Here is a 5,888-nt window from a genome sequence, read left to right as displayed (position 1 = left end):
GCTCTGTTATTGAGCTCTCCTTGAGGTTTCTCTGTCACTGCACACAGCCACGAGGCTCGCTCGGGCCTGGATGTCTCCTCGAAAATGCACCATCTCTCTCTCTGTCTCTCTCTCTTTATGTCTCTCTCTCTCTATGTCTCTCTGTATCTCTCTGTCTCTGTCTCTTTCTGTCTCTCTCTCTTTCTGTCTCTCTCTCTTTCTGTCTCTCTCTCTTTCTGTCTCTCTCTTTGTCTCTCTCTCTTTGTCTCTCTTTCTGTCGCTCTCTGTCTCTCTGTCTCTCTCTCTCTCTTTCTGTCTCTCTCTCTTTCTGTCTCTCTCTGTCTTTCTCTCTCTGTCTATCTCTCTCTTTCTGTCTCTCTCTCTCTATGTTTCTCTTTTTGTCACTCTCTGTCTCTCTGTCTCTTTCTCTTTCTGTCTCTCTCTGTCTCTCTCTGTCTCTTTTTCTGTCTCTCTCTTTCGGTCTCTATCTGACTGTCTCCCTGCCTCACCCTGTCTCTCTCTCTTTCTGTCTCTCTCTCTCTGTCTCTCTCTTTCTGTCTCTCTCGCTCTCTCTGTCTCTCTCTCTCTTTCTGTATCTCTCTGCCTCTCTTTCTCTCTCTGCCTCTCTCTGCCTCTCTCTGACTCTCTCTGTCTCTCGCCTTCTGTCTCTGTCTCTCAGTGTCTCTCGCCTGGACTTGTTCGTTATTTCTCTCTTTCTTTCTTTTTGTTTCTATCTCGATTTTTCTCTGTCTTGTTCTTGGTTTCCCCCTCTTTCTCTGTCTCTGTTTCTCTTCCTCCTCCACTCTCCTCTATCTTACCCCGCTTGCACATGCAAATGTGGACATTCACTTATGCATGAAGGCTTCCTACACCAGCTCGAACAGAATCCCTCTGATTTACTGGGCTTTTTAGCCGTGACCAGACTCCTTGCTACTCAACCGAGAGGATTTGTCAGGACAGTTGAGGGGCTCTAACACGTCAAAGCTTTGTCTGAGTGTAATATAAATGAGAGCTCTTAAGATAAACCAACCACCTACTAAGTAATTTCAACAATTACCCCCTAATCTAACTGCAAGTGCTCATTTTACTGTCAAAGGCGAGATGGAGGGCAGGGTTTTAATGCCACATTAACCACTGCTCAACCATAAAGAATGATGAAAGTCGGGAAATCGGGGCAACACACCTAGGACTGGAGACGTTTTATGGGACATATATGACAAGGTAGCATCCCTCATATACCTGCAACCTTCTGCTTTCACAGGCTCTGTTCAAACATGTCCTAAATGTTACAGCACGGTAAAACATGCTGGCGTCCTGGCATCTGGGTCGTCGGGTGCTTAGAGACAGCTTGCATCCACAGGCCGAATAGGGTAGGCATCAGCACCGGTTACACCTCTGTAATTGGGCAGATTTTCAGGAGATGCTATGAAATGCGCTGCTGCAACTTTAATAAGTTCCAGAGTTCAAGGCTCCAGGTTTCTGTTCCCCAGGTGCTGGTCTGAGTTGGCTAACATTGATCACATAAACATCCAGCACCACTCTTGCTAAAGCAGACAAATGCCTTCCTGCTCTGCAAGCCCTTCCGTAGCCATCAGAATCAGGGCAACAAATCCAGCTTTAATAGTTATCTATGGGGCCTCTCGCACGCAATGAACACCCACATTTATTTCTCAGCTTTCTCCCAGCGAGGGTAAGTGGATCAATTAGTGCAGACGACGAGTTCAGCATCTTTACACGCGGTATCAGTTGTTGAGTTAAGCTACAGAGCGTCCCCAGATTATCTGGGATCTGTTCCCTCCCTCTCCCTCCCCCGCCCCCCCCCCCCCTCTCCTCCCCCCACCCACTCCCTCCCCCTACACCTCACCTCTCTCCCCTCCCCGATGCAGAGCTAAGCTCATTACCGGGGCTCTTCTGAAGAGCACAGCCCGGGCACACACCTCCAATGCTAATGGCCTGCAGATTGATTTTTAATTAGTTACACTTCTGGATGGGGGCCAGCTCAAATGGACCTATATGAATAACTAATCACCTTTTACTTTTGGGGCAGAAAAGGTCTCCTATAAGTGGATGGTCTTAAGATTTACCATTGTTTGGTTGCTCACAAGACAAGATCCAGGATTCCTTACTTAGTATGTAAGAAAGGGCTCAGAGCCAGTGATGAATTGGGCCCGTTGGTCCAGAAAATGCCCAATTGTTAAGGAAAAAAAGTTTGAAGAAAATTATTTTTAAACACATTGAGATTATGTTTTATAGGACATTCCATAGCGGTTGTGTCCGTCGTGCAGCTGAGAGGACATGAGAGTTAGGAGACTGTTCAGAGGGCACAGCTTTAAACTGGGTCAGGTCTGTCTGGGGTTTGGGCTTGCAGACTTTTTCAAACTAAGCCAAGAGCAGACCAGCGAATAGGAAATAAACCAAAATGCTGCAACGTTTTGAGCGAGAAGGTTCATCCTTATCAAACATACAGGATAGATAAGACAGTCTGCTGGGGAACTCCCTTCAGACAGCACTTGAACTCTTTATTCTGTCTAACAGTGTGTAAATAAATCTCAAATTCTGTCTTATAAAGGCTCCACCTCAGCTACTGACTGATATTTGGCGACTCTATTAGAAATACTTTTCGAAGTACAACACTGACACCGAATGAGGTACAGATCTTTGCAATGTTTCATTTAGTCTATGCAGAGTAACCGAAAGCCAACACGATCTTTCAAAGGTTATGGCAATGTTGTGAGCATGTTGTATGCAATGTTGTAAATAGTTGGTTAAGATGTCTCATAGTCCTACTCGGTGAGCAAGTGTTAAATGTGGCTATGTGGTGCCTCGGAGATAGATTGAACTCATTCACATTCCAAGATGCCTGTGATCAGGGGTGAATCTAGGTTCCCTCTTTTTGGGGGAGCTAAGCCCCTAGATAAAACCTATTATTTTTCCTGTGACCCAGCAAAACTAGGGGGGTCTGGGGGCATGTTCCCCCAGAAGACATTTTGAAAATAGATTTTTAAATAGTGTCCTCTAGTGGGTTTTAGGAAGAGAAATAAACAAATTTATATATTATTTTTTTTAAATAAAAAACATTTGGGGAGGCTAATGAAACTTTGGGCTAGATACGCCCATGCCTGTGATGATGTTAGTCGCGGTGCGTGTGTGAATGTCCTATTCCTGCAGAATGTGAGTGTCACAATGTGAGAAGAGAGGCGTCGAGGACAAACTGTCCTAAACAGACCAGACTCGGAGACATGCAGCGTCCTGATCCAATGCGTGGGTGAGTAAGACGCACTGAAATAGGGTGAAAGGACACTGTCCAGGTGCGCTCTCTTCCGGCTGCACTACGAAGAGACGAAACGTCTCCCCGCGATAACCTGATCTGCACAGCAGACAGACGCTAGCTTTATTTGGCACCAGCCATTTGGACGTCACATCCAGAATGTGATTTCAGTCTGCACTACCGACTGCACTAGAAAGTGCACCGTCATTTACCATTGTCACGATCCTTAGATATATTTAATGTTTGCGTGTAGTTATGTTTTTGTTTTCTATGTTTTTTTCATTTACTATTTTATCTTAACTTTATGTTATAAATTGGTGTTGTTGACTGTTGACTAACTACTCTCAAGCGTTTTTTTCATGGTTGCTGTCAGCATGGCTGGTCTTTCAGAGATGGAATGTGGAAGGAATGTATATTGTAGACTTGAAATAAAATGAACAGACAGCAAACAAGTTTATGGGTGGATTAACTAACTGGAAGGATGAGAGGGACAGTCATTCATTAGGACAGAAGTAAGTGTACAGCTGGGCTTTCTTTGGTTTCGCACTGCTTTTGCACAGTGCAGCTCGTTCACCTATTTCCAAACCTGGCGTGTAGGTCCGAACAGTCTACTGCAGCACTTTATCCAGGTTGTGTGCCGAGGCGTGTGCGCGCGCCCACACGCGTGTGTTTACAGTGTGTGTATGCACTCCCGGGTGTTCAGATGGATCCCCCAGCCAAAGTAGCTCACACATACACACACTCACAAATCCGACCTAGCAATCCACTCAACGGTAATTTATTGGTGTGATCCATCATTATCATGTTTTATTATAGCCTCCGTTGGAGATATAATTCACAAATAGGCGCCCACGGTTGGGATGACAGCGGGGTAGAGGGACGTCCTTTAGCGGCGTCCTCTGCCGGTGCAGCTCCAGCGGCCCTCCATGGCCCTGAAGCAGGGAGACAGCAGCCCAGGAGCTGAGGCCAGGGACCCAGGGAGCTACGGAGCCAGAGACTCCCCCCCCCCCGCACGCACACACACCCGGTGCATTATGGGCTAGCAGGACCCCCATTGTGTTCCAGACAGATGAGGAGAAATGGGGCGGGGGAGGTGGGGGGGAGAAGGGCAAGAGAGAGAGGAGGAGAGACGGAGAGGAGGAGTGCGAGGGAAAAAAGGAGATGAGAGGAGGGGAGGGAGTGCGAGAGAAAGGAGGAGAGGGAGAGACACAAATAAAGAGGGAGAAAGAGAGAGAGAAAGTGAGAGAGAGAGCGAGAGAGAAGGAGAAAGAGAGACAGAGAAAGACAGAGAGAGGGAGAGAGAGAAGGAGAAGGAGAGACAGAGAGAGAGAGGAGAGAAAGAGAGCGGGATCTGTGCGGGCGCGGCAGGAGAGCGGCGAGGGCCCCGTCATGTGACCACCTTTGTATTCGGCAGCCATAACTCACCGGCTGTGTGTCCAGATTGATCCCGGGCCGGTCTCTCCCAGGAGGACCCCCCCACTCAGCAGAGCTTGATCTCCCAGATTAATGCACGAGGAACACCCCAGGCAGGGCCTTTGTGTCGGGCCAAACGCTTACGGCCCCCAAATTTGTTTCCAGCAAAGGTTGAGTCCCATGTTTATTTGGGTAATGAATCGCAGTAATTAATACACCTATTGATTCCTCTTCAGTGACTCCTTCAAATGCCAGTCCGGTTTCTAATTTAGAAGGAGTGGAGGGGCCAAGAGAAGGGGCTAGGAGGGGCGGAGATCCCAGTATGGACTAAACTATTGTATTACGTGCTCGTAGGATGCTGCCGTAATTGTTCTATGAATCACATTTGAATATATTTAATGAAATCTCCCAAGTTTGGTGTGTTGTCTGCTGCTTGTGTTTCCCCGCTCCTGTTCTGTGCGACTGTAATAAAAATGCTAATGGTTGGAGGGCAGAACAGATAAGGACGTTTGCTGTGTAGCGTTTCTCCTCTGGCAGCGGGCTAATAACCACAACGCAATCGGCTCAGGCAAACAGGCAACCGCATTAGCATATCATCTTCTGAAATTATGAATGTGCTAATCTCCATCACCTTGCCTTCAGTTTTTATTCACTCGGTGTGTGTTCATTTTGAATGGGATGGGGAATGTCAGGCAAACGCTGGTGGAGGCAAAATTAACCTTCAAGAGCAGAAAGTTCTCCATTAGCCAGATTAGGATCACTAATGTAATTAACACATGTAGCATGATGATGAATTTGTGTTGGTGTAGTTGTGGATCACACATGTATCCAGTCCCAGCCTCTACCCCAGCCTCTACCCCAGCCTCTACTCCATCCCCAGCCTCTACCCCAGCTCTAGCCCCAGCCTCTTCCCCAGCCTTTACCACAGCCCAGCCTCAGCCTTTACCCCAAATCCAATCCCAGCCTCTGCCCCAGCTGCAGTCCAAACCTCTACCCCAGCCTCTACTCCAGCTCCAGTCCCAGCCTCTACCCCAGCCTCTACCCCAGCCCCAGCCTCTACCCCAGCTCCAGTCCCAGCCTCTACCCCAGCCTCTACTCCATCCCCAGCCTCTACCCCAGCTCTAGTCCCAGCCTCTTCCCCAGCCTTTACCACAGCCCGGCCTCAGCCTTTACCCCAAATCCAATCCCAGCCTCTGCCCCAGCTGCAGTCCAAGCCTCTACCCCAGCC

This window comes from Hypomesus nipponensis, chromosome 23 (genome assembly GCF_054491055.1).
Source record: "Hypomesus nipponensis isolate SF chromosome 23, ASM5449105v1, whole genome shotgun sequence".
Classification (NCBI taxonomy): Eukaryota; Metazoa; Chordata; class Actinopteri; order Osmeriformes; family Osmeridae; genus Hypomesus; species Hypomesus nipponensis.
The sequence above is the reverse complement of the archived record's forward strand: the minus strand, read 5'-3'. Positions refer to the sequence as shown.